Genomic DNA, 17,759 nt, shown 5'->3' on the forward strand with positions numbered 1-17,759 from the left:
CTTGACATAACTTAAGCTCTGTCCCTAACAAAAGTCTAATGCGTCCAAATGTGCTTGTTTTGTTCTAGTGGACACTGTGACACTTTTCTTGAGCTGGGTACCAGAACGGTCTTTGTCTAAAGGGTCTCACTTGTCCTTCTCCTCCTGTGCCAAGCCAATTGTAGCATGATGTGGTGCTGCAGCTAGGAAGGGCTGTACTTGCCTTACATCTGGGATCTACGACCTCTTCTGATCTGGCTTCAACCAAGCTTTCAATATGTGAGGCCTTGTGTGGAATCCCTTGCCCTTCTGTGTCTATTTAGTGCATTCAGGATGCTGCCCATGGCCATCTAGGAAACAGATCCTGCTTGTGGCATTAAATCTCATGTATGTTGGCAGATTTCAATGCGCCTACCCAGGTCTCAGGGGATTGCTATGCTTACTCAAGTCTCTAGGAAGAGAGACAAATCTTAGGGCGAGCAGCAAGTACAAGAGGAAAACGTTTGGTGTATAGTGCGAAGGTGTTTGTATGTGTGTTCAGCACATCATACTTTAGGAGAACATGCAGGTATCCACATGGTCTACCTCTCTCTCTGTCCAACACACAGAGTGACCAGAACCCTATTGCTTATGTCTGCCACTGTAAGTGCAATGGCATAAGTCACAGCGGGGAACTATGGCAAGTTAAGGAGTTGCCACTTGCATTCCTAATCACAGGCTGGCTGCATGACTTGGCACGTGATGAGGACTACAAGCAGCAACTCTGTAACTAGCACCAATTGGTGGTTGTGACTTGTGCTTTTGCACGTATGCAGCTGTACACAAACAATAGGATTCTGACCATTATTTTGCAATTGTTACAGAAAGAAGCATTTCTTATGACATCTCAGGGTCCCACTGCTGTGACAATATAAATCTCCTCCCCCAAGTCTCAGGATTTGGCCCCGAAATCTAAGGGAATGGGTAATAACTGTATTTGGAATCCTATTTTTAACCAAAGGTGATATTTCACTGTTTCTTACCAAATAAGCCCTAATCTGCCTTTTGTTGTTGTTATGCTCATGTGAATTCATCCCAAGAGAGCTTCATGGTCCTAAGGTCCACATGGGTATTCTGTTGTTTTTGAAGTAGAAATTTAGAGTGTGTATGTGGGGAAAACATCTTGAAATATTATGGAAGCATAAGAAAACAAAGAAGGGCTTCATGAACGCTGCCAAGGGAGCTTCTGTAAAACGGGCCAAAACAGCCAGCTGTCAGGCATTCATCACATCTAGCACTGGACCAGAGTCTAAATCAGTTCTGTCAGGTGAGTTTTATTGCTGATCGATGAGTGGACAGAACCAAATGCAACCCAAAAAAAGTTGACAAAAACTGGGGCAAAGAAAAAGTGATGCCAGTTTTTAATGTTAGTAAGTCTGTATTGTTATGTAAAGGGGGAAGGATATGACTCATTCTTTACCTTTGCATTTGTTGGGAACTCATGGTGGGCTTCTAGCAGGAGAAGTGCAAAAATACAAGAGACAAACATAAAAGCACAAACACACATACATTAAACAGTAGTGTACATAAATTAAAAGCAGTGATCTCATCTACGTTACAAAAAAACATAGGCATTTCCCATTTCTCAGAATGATATTTGTTTGTTGCTTTTTAATGTTTCTGTGCTTAATGCTTTTAGCTTTAAATGTTGCCTTTTAGTGATGCACACAACCTTTGTATAATCGTTTTGTTCTTAAATATTGTCTTTGAATGTTGTGAGCTGCCTTGGGTCCTTTTCTAAGGAGAAAGGCAGGGCAAGAATATTTGTAATACAAACAAACAAACAAACAAACAAACAAACAAATAAATAAATAAATAATAAACAAACTGTTGAATATAAAAATCTTCCTACTGCATTTTAGGTTTGACACAGAACCTTGACTCTGTCTTCGGTGACAGAGGATGTAGGCAGCAAAAAATGCAAAGTCCCGCAGAGGATCTGTTTGCCTGCAAGGATCCTCAGCAAAGGGGTTACACAGTTCCATCCAACCTTGTTTTCCAGAGGCATCTGGAGACTGTGGCACTCATACAAACCTTCCATGCTTCCTCACTGCCTTTGCTTCCAGATGGGTTTCTCTTGGCTACAGAAAGCTTTCATTTCTGGATAGAAGAATGAGCGAATGGGAAGGCATAGGGAAGCCAGTGACAGTTCTTCAATTATGCATTTCAAAATCCAAGCCCAAGAAACTGATGTTGGGATTCAGCAGGAAGGCCCTGGTGCATTCCGTCTTCCGCACCCACAGCTTCTGTAACTGACAACCCAGGTACAATATCCTTCCTCCCCATTTTTTTAAAAATCCTTTGTATGGTGGCAGCAGGTAGGATGGCAAAGGAAGGTAGTGCTGGGAGCACTCCTGAGGAAGGTGCCAACCATCATAGGACACACGTGAAGCAAGGCTTTGTGAAATTATTGTTTCATGTCTGTTTTGGAAGTTCATTCCTCATCCAGGCATCATACCGATGGGGGGAAATTATACATCAGGTACATTCTCCCCCCCCCTCAAAGATAGCTCATAGAATCTGCTCTTCTTTAATTTTTTTCTTTTGTGTAGCAGTGCCAGGGCAGGTATAAATATTGGATATAAGTGTATATGGCCACTTTGCAGGATTAGTTGTGCCTCTCACCATTACATCAAGCCAAGAAAAGGCTAAAATTGGAACTGCCCTAGCATTGGACAGATGGAGATGCCTTCCACAGGAAAGAGATACAGATGTCCAAAAAAAGGCAGCAAGTTCTTTAATTTAACTCCCCCCCCCTTTTAAAAAAATTTCAATGAATGTGGAGAAGTGTGTTGGGGATCCCCCCGAGTCCCCACAGCACTGCTTCTCTTCAGTGTCTTGGGCCATCCCAGTGATTAAGATTCTCCATGGCTCACTCTTTCTCCAGTGGAGGAAGGACATCCCAATGGAAGGAGCCCCATGGACACGGTTAGATGCAGATGCAAGACAGGTTATGAGACCCACAGACCCTAGGATTAGGAAAGACCCAGTATCTAGAAGCACTGGGAAGACAAAAGAAGACAGAGGAAGAAATGCAGACAGGAGATTTGGAACGCCATGCTGATGGCCTTATAATGTACTGGGTAGCTAGAATTCCAGGACTCCTACAGCTGGTTACAGTAAGCTGAGTTGTGTATACTGGATGCTTGCCAGCATTAAATGTTTTAACTGCTGCCACAAATGCAAAAGTGTTTCTTCTTCCTATGTTCACTCCCTCTAAGCATTTTCAAAGGGCTTCCATTAAAAAAAAAAAAGCAACAAACCAGTGGAAAGATAATAAAGTAAGTTTGGACTTTTAGAAGAAAGGAAAAAGAAAAGAAAGGCCTGATTTATGTATGTTTGGTATGCTGTTGCTGCAAGATTTAGCAATTCATGAATTTTCTTCCCCTGTCTCTGCACACTTGGCCTCCTCCTGTCTTTAAAAAAAAAAGGAAGTGGAGGTATAGGGACAGAAAAAGAACGAGCTAAAAAGAACTGAGGTGTGAGGAGAAAGACGTAAAAGAAGACATATGCATCTACTGTCTGGCAGGCAGGATGCCAGGTTGGTTCCCTTTATGTAGGCCAAATGGCACCAAAAAAGCAGCTGCAAAGTGTTAGAAAACCAGACCTTGTTCTTGTAAACACGTTTGCAGATGTTGGGGGTAAGGAGAGCCCTGACGGGGACACAAACCCACTTTTCTGCTTCAGTGAAGTTGAATTCCACATAGTTCAGGTTCTTTCTGGTGATAAAGTAGAAATGATTGGTTTCCCAGGATCCAGACTCATGTGGAAAGCCTGCACAGATAGCTGAGGCACCCTATTCAGACTCATCGCCCTGCCTGTGCAGCAGTGGGGTGAAACTGGAAACCAAGAGGCCAAGTTAGAGCCATCCCCTCTACCTGTGGTGAGTCTGCACTATTGGATAACAAAACAGTAGAGTTTGTAGACTCAGAAGAGGTTAGTCTGATACAGAATCATAGAACAACAAAGTTGGAATGGACCAGAAAGTTCGTCTAGTCCGTCCGCTACAGTGCAGGAAATTCACAACTCAATAATGCCAGACAGATGTTGATACAACCTCTGTTTTAAAAACCTCAATTTTAGGGGAAGCATGCCTTTGTGCACACCTCTGGAACACCTGCCCAAGTTTTGATGCAGATCGACAATAATGCTCCAATCTGCCAGTCTCCAGATTGTGATTGACCGTCATCAAGGGATGGAGTCTTGACTGCCAGGTAGTGGTGACCAAGCAGGAGAACCTTTAGCTGAACTCTTCTCAGCTTGACAAGGGCTTGCAATAAGAATGTGGAGAAATTATTTCCTTGACTCAGAGTCCCCTGGCCAATATGGCCACGGGTTGTTGGTGCACACCATGACAGCAACAACCTTTTCAACCTGTGAACCCAAATAATTCCTTAGATGTTCTTGGGAGGCAGTGGATCCTTTGATATAGGAAACTCTTCAATGGTGGGTTGTAGTTCTGGCCCCAGTAGGTTTGGGATTTAGCAGTACACCTCTGCAAACTGTCACGTAACCATATCATGTTTGTTATAATGACTTAACATCTGGGTTGCTACACAGAAAGTGTAAACACTTTACTTCATTGCAATCAAGAGTATTTGCAATCATCAGGGTTACTGAAAACATTCTAAAAGTTAAAGGGGGGAAATGGCTTGGGATTTCCTGTTCTTCTGGTTCTATCTTACAAATATTTGTTGCTCCAAAATTTTGGCCATGTGAGTTCAAGTCCAGGAATGTGTAAAAAAACCCACAACACCCCAGAGACTTTTTGTCTTTTTTTAAAAATAAAGATTTTTAGTCTCTAAAAAAACAAAACAAAACAAAAAAACTCCCAGCATCTCAAATAGTTCTATATCAGTAATGAACATGTTGTATTTGTTCTAATTCACACTAGGATATTAAAGATTTACCTAGTGAATATTTTGTCAGAAATTAACATGACTTATCATCAGGACTTCCTTTGGTTTTAATCCCGCTGTAGGATGATGTGTTTTCCCTAATAGTGCAGAATCTCTCGTTAAGTTCAGGAAACAGGATATAAGGATCCGTCAGTTGAGCCAATTTATGAGCATAATAAAACAGCCCCTATTACCTTTGGCAGTCAAGGCAAGACAAGGTGAAACACAGTGTTGTAAAGTTATTATGACAAAGGAATTTAGTATTTACCTGACAAAATCAAGTAAAAATACTGCATGTATTTTTGAAACAGCATTTCAGGCATTATGACCTAAAATTAATAGCAGTAGCCTATCATTTATCCTGTTGTACAGGGATATTTCAGAGTTCACTCAAAGCCAGAAATGTCTGCTATTAAATCATTACAAAACTGCAAGCCTCTCTCTCTCTCTCTCTCTTTCTTTTTTTGGAAGTGTTTCCTCATGTCTGCTCTATGTCTACCCTTAGCTTCACCAGGCTGCTGGTGTTAACAGTTGGGGCGCCCCTCTTACCCCTCTCCCAATGTATTCTGCTTCTAAATTAAAAACAAATTTAGAGGCAAAATCGAGGTTTTGTCTGTTGAAGGTCTGTTAGGGAAAGCAATGGGTAGCACATGCAGCTGAGCTTGGTCGTTCTAAGTTTAACCTTTGGAGGAAGGGAAAAAGCACAAAGGAAACTGAGAGGCCAACTACACAGGCGTTTGTCCCACTCTGTAGCCCCTCCTAGAACAGCTGGGATTGCTCTAAAAATATTGACTACATTTATGTTCTTCTGAGAGTGTGCCAACCTGTCCCTGATGGGTACCAGTCTGTCCCAAACTGGTCTAGGGTTGGCGCCTGCTGTTTATTTGGAGCAATTAGAATCAGTCCAAATAAATAAGGTTTTCTGGCTCTTTTCTTAGATTTGGAGCTGTTATTCTCTGAGTTTCCTTGGTCTCTACATTGTTCCTTCAGTGCCCTCACTGTCTCTTGAAAAGTTGATGTTTGTGCAGTAAGTAGCTAAAAATGAACACTTAACTTGTTCATAAGCAATTAGAGATGGGCATGAACCTGGCTGGACAGTGTCTGTGAAGCGACCAACATGAATTTGACACAACTCCGGGAGGCAGTGGAAGACAGGAGGGCCTGGCGTGCTCTGGTCCATGGGGTCACGAAGAGTCGGACACGACTAAACAACTAAACACACATGAACCTGAAAAATGGTGGTTCGTAATGGTTCATGGTTAGCCACAAACTACGAACCGTCTTGAACCAACTGGAAAACTGAACTGCGAACCATTTCGGTTTTGGGGTCGTGCCAGGTGTGTAGGGCAACTTTGCCCTATCATGCTGCCGCTGCACCTCTGCTGAAAACACAATACACTGAAATAGTTAAACTCAATGAAATCAACTATGTTACAAAAACAACTACTGAATTAAAACATTTTAGAAGCACATCATTGTAAAAAAAAAAGGTAAAAGTAAAAAATAAACCATTCACCATTAAGGAGTCCAATTCCCCACTATGTTTCTTTGATGGGGGCTGGACTCGATGGTCCATAGGGTCCCTTCCAGCTCGGCAGTTCTAAGATGATGTTGATGATGATGATTAAAAGTTCCTTTCCGAATTGCCCATTCAGTTGCCCAAAGCCTCCTAATAAGAGAAAGTTCTTTGTATTTTTCTGGATTGAATTCTACATGCAGCAGGTACAAATTCTCCCACAGCTCCTAGGCAGCATGGCCACTGGCCCAAAAAAGTGACTTTTCTCATCTCTGATCCACATCAAGAGCAGCAAATGACACTTAAAGGCTAGCCCCTTACTGAACAGAGTTGCCAACCATCTTTATTTATTTATTTATTTGATTTTTACCCCCACCCCCCTAGACAGCGTCTACTTGGGGCGGCTTACAAATGTCAGAAAATATTATAAAATACAATAAAACAGCATAATCATTAAACAATTAAATCAATAATATGGTGTGTTCAAGATGGGGAATGATAGAACAAAAAGATAGAATTCAAGGACTGACAGAAAGGAAGGCCTGCCTAAAGAGTCAAGTCTTTAATTGGCTCTTTAAAACACCCAGTGAGGGAGCCAGGCGGATCTCTGTTGGAAGGCTGTTCCATAGTCGAGGGGCCACTGCCGAGAAGGCCCGGTTTCTAGTTCTTTCTTTCCGGGCCTCTCTCGGCGTTAGGCCTCTCAACCGTCCATCCTGGCTGTGCTGAGTAATTCGGGTAGATCTTTCTGTTCAGGCTGTCTCAACACACTTTGCTTCCTGAGGGGAATCTCCCAGTTCAAAATGAATAGTGTACCCAGACCTGGCCACATTATTTTGATACATGAGGCAGAAAACCCCACAAGTTTCTCTTCCCCAACACTGCCTATTAAAATCCAATAATTTGCCATGCTTCAAAATGGCTGCCTCGCTGTGCTTAGTGGTCGATTGGCCCTGCATCCATCTGCCCATTCATTTCTGCACCATTATACAATTCCCTTTTCTGAACATGCTTGTGAGCAGGAATCCCTCCTCTTAAGACACCTTGTCTCTTTCATGGAGAAATGACAATGGAGCAGGGCAGGACTAGGTGTTCCTCTTCAAGTGTGAGCCTATCCACACCTCTTGCTTGCTCCTGTTTAAGAGGTGGTTCCGTCATCCATTGATTCAGATTAGTTTAACAGATCTACTGTATGTGACATTTAGTCAATCCCTCCTACTTCCCTTCTGCTCTGGGATTATTTCCCCTTCCTTGGGAACTTTTTTTTTTGGCATCCCAGGTCCTTCCAGATCTGTTATCCCTGGATATTTTCTTGAATAAATCTGGTATGGGGGTGTTACAACTAGGATTTCCCCTGACATCAGCTGTAATGTCATCTGTGGGTCTGTTCTCCTCAGCATAGAGCAGGACTGCCTTGATCTCTTGAACTGTTTCCTGCATCTTTCCTTCTTTCATGTTCTGGAGAGGATTCCTCCCTCCCCCATTGTCCATAAACCAGCAGGGCTTGTGCATATCCCTTCCAAGGGGTGAAGATGGCGTGGAGAATGGGGAGGGTATGAAAGGGAAGGAGGGGGAAGAGTTGAATGGAGAAAGGAGGGGACGTGTTACAGTATGGGAACAACCTGGGAAAAAAATCCAGATTACTTTAAGGAAAAATTAAAACAGGTATAGAAAGCTGGAGGGATCCTAGATATATGGAGGAAAGGGATCACAATTTTGACCCACATCAGTTGGACCACACACTTTGTTTGGATGAGCCCTGAATAAGCAGGCTGTGGCGTCCACCCTTGTGCCCCTTTTGCTTGACCTTCAAGCCTCAGAGCACACGAAGGCAAACAATCCCTCTTTTCACTGCTGCCACCAGGTGATCCCTAAATCACCATTACCTCAGAAAGATTCAGGTCCACACTTCAAGTTCTTTTAAATAAAACTTTGGTTTATTGATTACAGGGATTCATAAATATCTTCAGTAGCTAATCACGCCTCAGAATTTGCAATACTCCACACTCTGTCTGGCTTTTCTCTCCTGCCTGACTCTTACATTTCTCCAACCGACCCTGACTGACTCAGGCTCCACTTCTTATAGCATCTTTCTCGGCTCCGCCTCTCAGCAACATGAATATTCATAAACCATTATATTACATAACAAACATAAACCATTACATAATATAACATGAACCATAGACCTAATAAATAGAGAACGCTACACAGGCCTTTAGGGAAAACACAAGCATTGTGGATAGATGGGTCTGGAGTCTGGGAAACTGTTGGTTTTTCTGTTTTGGATGCTGCTGCGGCTTTTTCCCAAAATAATCTGGCACCTACTTTCAAGGCCAGACAAGAATCATTACTGTTCCCCAGACTTTGCAGCTACATTTCTGATCTTGTTTACTTTTATATTGCTTTCGGGTTTTTCTGTGGCCTTTTGGTTTCTTATCTTTTATTTGTTATTTCCATTTTAATGTTGTGTTTTTGTTTTGGTCTTATAAAGGGTATGAAACATAAAGTGAAAAGATGCTATATCAATAAGGACACAAGGACATACTTAGAGCAAAGGAGATTCCCTTGAAGCTACTGAGACTTATTCCTAAGCATTTTAATCTTTCTGTTCTATCAGATTAAAAAAAAAAAGGACAATGGCACATGAGTCCCAGTCTCAACAGCGTTCGTTATACCTCAAAGGCCATGTGTTACTGAGTTTTGCTTTCAAACGAATGGCAGCCCTCTTTGCTGGGCCAGGAGGTGGCCTCATTTGGAAAAGGGAAAGAGGACAGCCTGGCCAACAGTGATAAGCCCTGCTGTTGGCAACTGCCACAGGTAGCAGATGGCAGAAATCAAAAATGGCTGGCCCTCGATGGCCCCTCTGAGCCCCCTCCCTTCTCCCCTCTGCTGAAGGGCACAGCTGCATGCGGAAGGACAGCCTGGTTTCCTTTCAGCTGACCTGCTGCCGTGTGGTGACTGTCCCTGGTCTGTGACAGTGCCCAAGTGGATGGCTGGTCTTTGCCAGGAAAAGCCCCCGCAAATGCGCAGCTATCCACTTGGGCACCTGGGAGGGATCCCCTACCCCCTCTGCCCTGAGACATGGGCATCAGCTTTTCCGTGGATAAAGGGGGAGATTGTGGCATTCCCTCCCTCCCACTGAAAAAAGAAAGAGAAAGTTTGTTCTTTCAAAATCAAGGAGCTTGAAAATAGTACTATTGGACTACAACCCCCAGTGGTCATGTTGACTAGGGGATTCTGGGAGCTTTAATCGAGACAAATGATTTCTCCAATACTGTACTCTGAGGGGAATGAATACAGGTTTGTATCTGTGCCCTTTTTGTAAGGAACAAAATACAAAATGGGTTTAGGACTGCGGCCTTTTGTTTTGTTAAATTCCTTACATTAAGATGCAGATTAGTTTCCACAGATAAATCAGCACGGACATATTACCTATCAAATCCCACAATCCCTTGGACTATTTCTTACCTGCTGTCAACCTTTGTGTCAGCGGGGGAGGGGGGATCTGCCTCATGGCCGGGCTTATGGAAAGGCTGAGAAACCAAAGAACAGCAGGGATTGTACATCTGTTGCTGACGCTAAATGGGATAGCAATATTGATGGCCTTACTAATTTATTTAGCAGACCAGAATTTTGCATGGGAATGAAGATGAGTTCGTTGCTTGTATGTCCTCACTACTTCATTCATTTGCTACATATTGCTATGGGCAGTTAACACACTGCTTGCTGTTTTTAACAGCACTCCCTTCTGGCTAATTTCACGTATCTTACATGAGTTCAAAATTGATCATGCATGATTTCAATCCCTGTGGACTCAGAGGATTTGACTTTTTTTTTTCCAGAGAAGAACATGTTCACGTGAGTTTTGTTTCTGTATTTGTCATTTATTGTAACTGGCAGTAGCAGGCATATACTTGCAGAAGGACACGGCGATTGTCAGAGAGTGAATTCCTTGTAGTTATTATTAAAACCCTGTGTCCCACTAATTTTGTGTCCCACCAGTGGCATGTGTCAATTTAGGACCCCCACTCTAAAACAGGGGTGAAGAAGCTTTTTGCTGTTGACGGGTGCATTTTCTCCCTCAACGTGCAACACTGTTGTCCCAGGGTTACATGTTGAGGATTTGTACTTTGAAGCAATGATTCTCAATTTCTGGCCCTCCAGGAGTTTAGAAGTTCAGTTACCAGAAGCTCCATCCAACATGTCAGGGATTCGGTGAAGTGACACCCCTCAAAATCTGGAAGACCAGGGCTGGAAAGCAGTAAAGAAGACCAGCTGTGTCTTGTGTATGCCTGTCATGCATTCTGAACTGCTTGGAGGTCCCAGCCATGAAAATTGTGGAAATCTGACAAAATAATGATGTTTTAGTTTAATGAGCTGGTAAACCAAACTGTACAAACCACAAAAACCTTAACAGAAGCAGTGGCAAAGTCTTCCAGAGTATGAAGGTCTGGCACATGGTTTCATGTCTCTTGCCAAGGTGGTGTAAAATTCGAGAATGGGGGAGGAGCACATTGAGAGGTTTGATCTAGAACCTACAGAGGCCAGATGGATCCAATTACAGTAATTTCATTGGGGCTTACTCAGGTTTAAATATTTTGAAATGTGTGGTTTATATCAATGGGATTTGTCATGTTTAATTCCGTAATCTCCACTGCAGAAAGACCTACTATTTTCCAGGACAGTAAAGAGAGTTACAGGAAAATGTTTTTTGCTGGGCAGTGGCCATATTGCTGAATGCAGTGGCTGAGACACAGGAATGGGCTTTTGCATTCTGTCGTTGCTCATCATGAGCTCAGTCCATGTGTTCCCATGGAAGCTGCATGAAGTGCAGTCGGCTGGCACAAGAGGTTTTACTGCCCGAGACACAGGAAAAGATGATGCTCTCCCCCTCCCCCTCCATTTCCACAGACACAACTGAATCAGACAGTAGGTGAACTATATTTTAGCACTAGCAGGATAGGTTCCCCCACCCCTGTCCCCAACCCACCTGAGGCAAGTTTAAGGGTAGCTCCAGTGGAGGTGAAAAACTATAAATTACAATAGCACATCATTCTAGCTGAAATCTTTTTAGTATCCTTAAAATACGATTCTTGCAGACTTTGCTGTCTGGGAAATTGAACTTTTGCATAAAGTCTCTGCTTGCCAGTTACAAAACAAAGCAAACAGAATTTCCATCACCCCACTGGAACTAGTCTGTTGGATATTACACCTACAATAAAAAAGGCAAACACCTAATGGTACTTGAAATTTTTTTAGAAACCTTAACAGAATCACAATAAACCAATAAACCAAATAAACCATATAGACCAATAGTAATAGTAATAGTAATAGTAATAGTAATAGTAATAGTAATAGTAATCATCATCATCATCATCATCATCATCATCATCAAGAACAAACCATAACAAAATATGGCTCCCAACTGATTTCAGTCCCTGTGGACTGAGAGGATTGGGTGGAAGGACATTGCTGAAGTCCTCCCTAAACAATTCAGTTTCAACCAGTTTTCTCAATGTTTGCCTCGCTTCCGAAGGAAGTCTGTTCCACAGAGAAAGGGCGACTACAGATATGCTCCAGCTTCCATTCTTCACAGCTGCTCACACGCAGTTCTAACAGTGCAAACAATAATTCAGCAAAGTTGAGGAAACTAAGCTTAGTGAAGCAATAAAGAAAAATAAGTCTGTTTGAGAATGTAAAAGGGCCCTCTGAACAGCAACACAAATCGCTTTCTCTTCAGCTCAACAAAAACTCTGAAGCATCACAAACAACCCTGATTTGTCCAGTGCCAGTACATGAGACTAACAGGTATGTATAAAACTGTGGTTATTTCCTTTAAAGTGGGGTGCTTCCCCTTGTTTTGAACTGTGCATATATGGATCAGAGTCCTGATGAATTTTCTATGGTAAGGAACATGACTTACATTTTCAGCTTTTACATTTCCATGGTTATTAAATCTTCACCATTTTCTCTGTATGTATTTAGGTTAAAATGTGGGTGGTTTTTTTGAAGGAAAGCACAAACGTTCTTTAGAACTACTTAGAGAAGCATAACACAGAGCACTCAGTAATATACCATGTTAATAAAAGGAAGTCTCGGGCTAGGTCCCATTAAAAGTCTAATTTGATTTCAGTGGGAGCAGAATTATGTCTCAGCAAAGAATGATGGAAAGCAGGATGGCTAAATCCACAGGGATTTACATCTGAAAAACATTATCTAACATGTGGGCAGCTACACAGGTGTTATAAAACTGCTGGTGTTGAGGGACTATTTGATTAGCTAATTACCCTTGTAAAGGAGCAACTTAATCTGTGTGAAAACTCCCTCAGATGAAACCTCATCATGTCATTCTATTTTTAAAACTATCTCTCCACAAATTGCAGTAAAAAGTAATTGGAAATTTTGAAAGAAAATCCACTTCGCTAATACTACAAAGGGGGGGAAAAGTCAACTTTTTTAGTTCTTCCCTGGTGGTCTCATTTTATTAAATTCCTTCTTAGTTTTTTCCCCCCACCTCAGTTTATTGGAGAGAGAGAGAAAAAACAATTATCTGTAAACGTAATTTTTAATGCATGGTAATAAAAATAAATGGTACAGCTCTGCCGCTGCTCACCTAAATCTTCTTCCCTGGTGGTCTGGTGGTATTAAATAATCTCTACCACATGTATTCATCATTTGCTGACAGGTAAAGAAAAAAAAATCCTCCTTTGGCTGTTATTGTTCACCAAATGAATACTGTGTGTAGATATAAGCTGAACGGATGTTATGGAAGGATATTTCAAGTCAAGAAGACCCCAGAGAAAACTCCCCTCTCCATAACTTCTCTGGCGTTTTTGCCTCGGATAATTGAGTGGCATTTCTGAATACTGAAAGATATCCATGGTTTATAAGCAACAGGGGTTTTCTGCCAGGGGATCTGGTACAAAACAGGCTGGCTGCTGTCACTTCTGAAACAAAGTCAACAGAACAAGGCATGTTTTCCAAAATGCTATTGTCTAGGTTTTGTAATATCTTACTGTGGTATCTAGAATAGTCCTACACAAGTATTTTGTGCTTCCTTCTCAGGCCACAGTTAAGATATGACTTATTGGGTCAAAACAAAACAAAAAAAGAAAAAACCTCAAAGTTAGTGTCAACCCAAACAAACATATGAAGATGGAATGAGAGCCAACAAACTGAAATGTGACAGTATTCTGCAAAGCTTCAGGCAGGTTAAAGCTATCACTGTCAAATTCTTCATTCTGATGGTGATTTATATGAATGACTAGTACAGAACTGGACATGGTCCTTTGGTGGTCCAGAGGGCTGAATGCCTTCATTCCAAAGGATACAAAACACAACAAGTTTTTGCAAAGGAATCTCTCTCTTTCCCTCAAGTCTTTGAACAACTTTAATCTGTACACTTCACATCTCAACTTGGAGCATCTCCACAATCTTTGAGGAGGCAGAACATTTCTTTACTTACCAATGTTTACTTTAATAGCTCTGGTGTCCCTGTGGCCCTCTTCACTAGGAGCAGGATTACTGACTATATTTCAGAGAACAAGTTTATACAGTATCTTTATATTCTTAAATGCAGCAGCAGGAAATAAGCAGCCACAGTATGCCCCATTTGTTTTTGTTTCTTCTTCTTCTCCCTCATTATATCCCTCTCCATCTGAGCTGTATGGGGCACCTGGAATGCCATTAGAGATGGGCTTGAGTTGGAAAATGAATCACCAAATTCATTCAAAAAATTGTTAATTTGTCAATTTGTATTTGTATGAATCAATCCCCGCAACAAATATGAATCAACGAGTTTTTAGTGATTTTTGATTTGTTGGGCTATAAAATGGCCTCCCAGGCACCTAGAGACACCAAAAGTACAGAGAAGCTTCACCTGATTCTCCTCTACGATCCCTCCAAGTTTGGTAAAGATTGTGTTTTCCCAAGCTAGCTGCTCAAGGACACTTTCCTGGGGGACCCCACTTTGTAGTATATAACTTGGATGTCTTCACCAAACTTGTAGGACTTGTAGATGAGAGTCAGTAGAAGTTCCTCCATTATTCTGGTTAATTTCTAGGTGTCTAGGGGAAACTTTCCTGGGGTGCCCTCCTAGTGGGATGTCCGGAACCCAAAATTCATTAAACTTGCAAGGCTTGTAGAGGAATGTCAGGGGAAACTTCCCAGCAAATTTGGTGTCTTTAGATGCTTGGGGGGCATTTTATATATATTTTTAAAGTAAAAAAAAAAAGAATTGATTTGTTGATTCCACAGGAAAAAATCATAAATTAATAATTCATGATTCATTGACCTTCGTGAATCATGAATCAAACTGAATCACATTTTTTTAAAATTCGTGCCTATCTCTAAATGCCATTCATTCCCACAGATAGGAAAGAGTGAGAGATGCCAGAACTGAGAAGGAAACAGGAGAGTGAAGCTGTGGCTCCATCAGGGAATTTCAAAGTTGTCAATATCAGATCTATGGGGAAACCCTAAAATATACAGTACTCTATCAGGGTGGTCCCAAGACAGAATACTGTCCGAAACAGAGTTACAGATGCTCACAGGTTTAGAATGTTGGATTTAAAAATAAAATTGAAAATATCAGATATACAACTTAAAGTCAAACATATAAAGTTGGAATTATTAGTACTTACAGATACTTTAGGATATTTTTTAAAGAACTGCAGGGAAAAAAATTAAGAGTGCTCAAAATAAGCCTAAAACCCAACTATCTCCTTTTCACATTTTTAAAAGATTGCAGTACAGTACACTTGAACAATTTTTAAAAATAAAAACCTATTTGCTGAAATCCTGTTGCTTAGCTTTGTTAGTTGCAGTAGAAACATACCAGTGAATCAATACTGATGTGATGAGCCAACTCCTTTGTATGTTCCATTGGTTCAAACAGCATACTCTAGTTGTGACTTACTTTAGGGTAGTAAGTCAACATACTATGCTAAGCAATAGAATTTCAGCCAGTGACTTGTAGTCTTGCTTTGGCATCATTTAGAGCAGCTGTTCACACACCAGAAGAAGATGTGCTGATAATCATAGGTGACTGGAATGCAAAAAGAGGGAACAAAGCAGAACCAAATATTGTTAGAGAATGGGGTCTAGGAGTCAAAAATAAAGCAGGAGAATGACTCACAAAATTCTATGAAGCCAACAACCTGTTTGGTGGAACTAGGTGCTTTAGTCAACCCAAGAGATAACTGTATACATAGCCAATACAGTATCAGAATAAAATAGACTACATAACTCGAAGAAGTAGATGGGAGAGCTGCATTTTCTTTACCAAAACAACACCAGGAGTAGATTGTGGCACTGACCATAAATTGTTAGTATAAAGAATTAGAGTAAAGCTGAAGAAGAACATGAGAAGTATCATAGTGCAAAGATACAATATAAAAATATTTCTGATCAATGTAAAGTTCATATAAAGAATAGATTTATATTACTAAACTCAAATGAACATGAACCAGAAGAACTAAGGACTGAAACCAGAGATGTTATCAGGGAAAAATGCAAAAAGACAATATTTGAAGTCAAAATAAATACCTAGATGAATGGTTTAAATCAGGGGTTTTAAACTCAATATACCTGGGGGCCGCTAGAGGCAGAGTCTGGGTGAGGCTGGGCCGCATCAGATTTTCACCAAGCGGAGCAAGAGCCCGAGGAAGCCGCCCAGGAGTTTCCTTAGCCGACAGACAGGTGGGCTGGCTGGCAGGCTGCAGTTCAGGATGGAGGGTGCAAGGGGTGCTGTCTTGGGAGAGAGCCAGCGAGCGAGGCAAGGCTTTTTTTTACTCTTGACAGCAGAGGATGTGTGGGCGCTTTGGGCAGGCAAGGCGAGGGCCACAAACTATCATCTGGGGGGCCACAAATGGCCCCCGGGCAGCATGTTTGAGACCCCTGGTTTAAATGGTTAAAGATATACAAGATGCCAAAGTAAGAGATGACACAAATAGAGACAAAGAAAATTATTACAACAACCACTGCAAAGAATCAGAAGAAAATAACAAAAGACAAAAAAAAGACATCGCTTCCATAAAGTCCAAGAAATCAAAGCAAAATTTAAGCCTAGTTGGAATAGTTTCAGATGAAGAAAGAGTGAAAACTTGTGGAAGAAGAATCAATAATCTAAGATACACAGATGACACTATATTACCAGTAGAAAGTAGGGATGGTTTGAAATGACTCCTGATGAAGATGGGGGAAAAAGTGCAAAAGCAAGGCTGCTGTAGAAGAAGAAGAAGAAGAAGAAGAAGAAGAAGAAGAAGAAGAAGAAGAAGAAGAAGAAGAAGAAGAAGAAGAAGAAGAAGAAGAAGAAGAAGAAGAAGAAGAAGAAACATATTGCAGAAGAATTATATAATGTTAACGTTGAGAATTAAGAAGTGGAAACTGGTGAAAATGTTATGTACTTGATTCAGTCATCAATTCTAATAGAGACTGCACTCAAGAAGACTGAGACTTGGAATGTTACCTTGGAAGGAATGTGAAAAATTTCTTAAGTGCAAGGATGTGTCAGTGAAAACACATCTGTGCTATGGTATTCCCAGTTACTCTGTGTGGGTGTGAAAGTTGGACAGTGAAGAAAGTTGACAGGAAAAAGATTGACCACCAGAAAGACAAATAAGTGGGTTCTGGATCAAATCAAGCCTGAACTCTACTGAGCAGCATGAATGATTGAACTGAGGTTTTCCTACTTTAGGTGTATAATGAGATGAAGAGACTCATTGGAAAAAGCAATAGTTCTGGGTAAAGATGAGGGGAATAGGAAAAAGAAGAATAAGAAATGGCTTAGCTTAATAAAAGAAGCCAAAGCTTGGAGTTTGCAAAAGAGGTGCTGACAATGAGGCTTCTTGGAGAGCGCTACTTCATATGGTTGTCGTAAATTGGAAGTGACTAAACAACACATTACAGTAAAAACATGGCAGTTATTGAGATCACAGAAACCAATTTCTTTTGCATGTCATAAGTGCAACACGATTGTCCAACAACAGTTAAAACAACAAAAGCAACTTTGGATTCAGCTTCCCTGGATCAACTTTGCAAAGTAATGCTTATGAACTAGTTTAGTGCACATGGATCCTCCCCGAGGGAGCCTCCCTCTAGACTAAGAAGAAGGCTCAATGTGCGGCTAAAGGTCCAGCTGATCTGATCTGCCCCATGCCATATAGGGGGCTACAACATTGTTTGTCTGAATAAAACAAAGGCAAAATGAGTAACAAGATTCATGAACATTTAAGAAACCCAATGCTGAATATTTAAATATTTCTGTTAATGTTTTTTAACTTTTACTTTAATCGTTAAGTCAGATACAAGCACAGAGATAGGATTCAAAA

At 41.2% G+C, this 17,759-nt stretch overlaps 1 long non-coding RNA gene across 1 annotated transcript in view; it reads left to right on the forward strand.

Annotated features, from left to right (window-relative positions):
• Nucleotides 1-11,930: 11,930 nt before the first annotated feature.
• The window catches only part of LOC144589419 (uncharacterized), a 36,483-nt gene continuing 30,654 nt past the window's right edge, over nucleotides 11,931-17,759 (forward strand). The window contains exon 1 of the long non-coding RNA XR_013545511.1: nucleotides 11,931-12,237. This is a non-coding gene — a long non-coding RNA (uncharacterized LOC144589419). The remainder of the gene's footprint in view (nucleotides 12,238-17,759) is intronic.

Source organism: Pogona vitticeps, chromosome 1, assembly GCF_051106095.1.
Source record: "Pogona vitticeps strain Pit_001003342236 chromosome 1, PviZW2.1, whole genome shotgun sequence".
Lineage (NCBI taxonomy): Eukaryota > Metazoa > Chordata > Lepidosauria > Squamata > Agamidae > Pogona > Pogona vitticeps.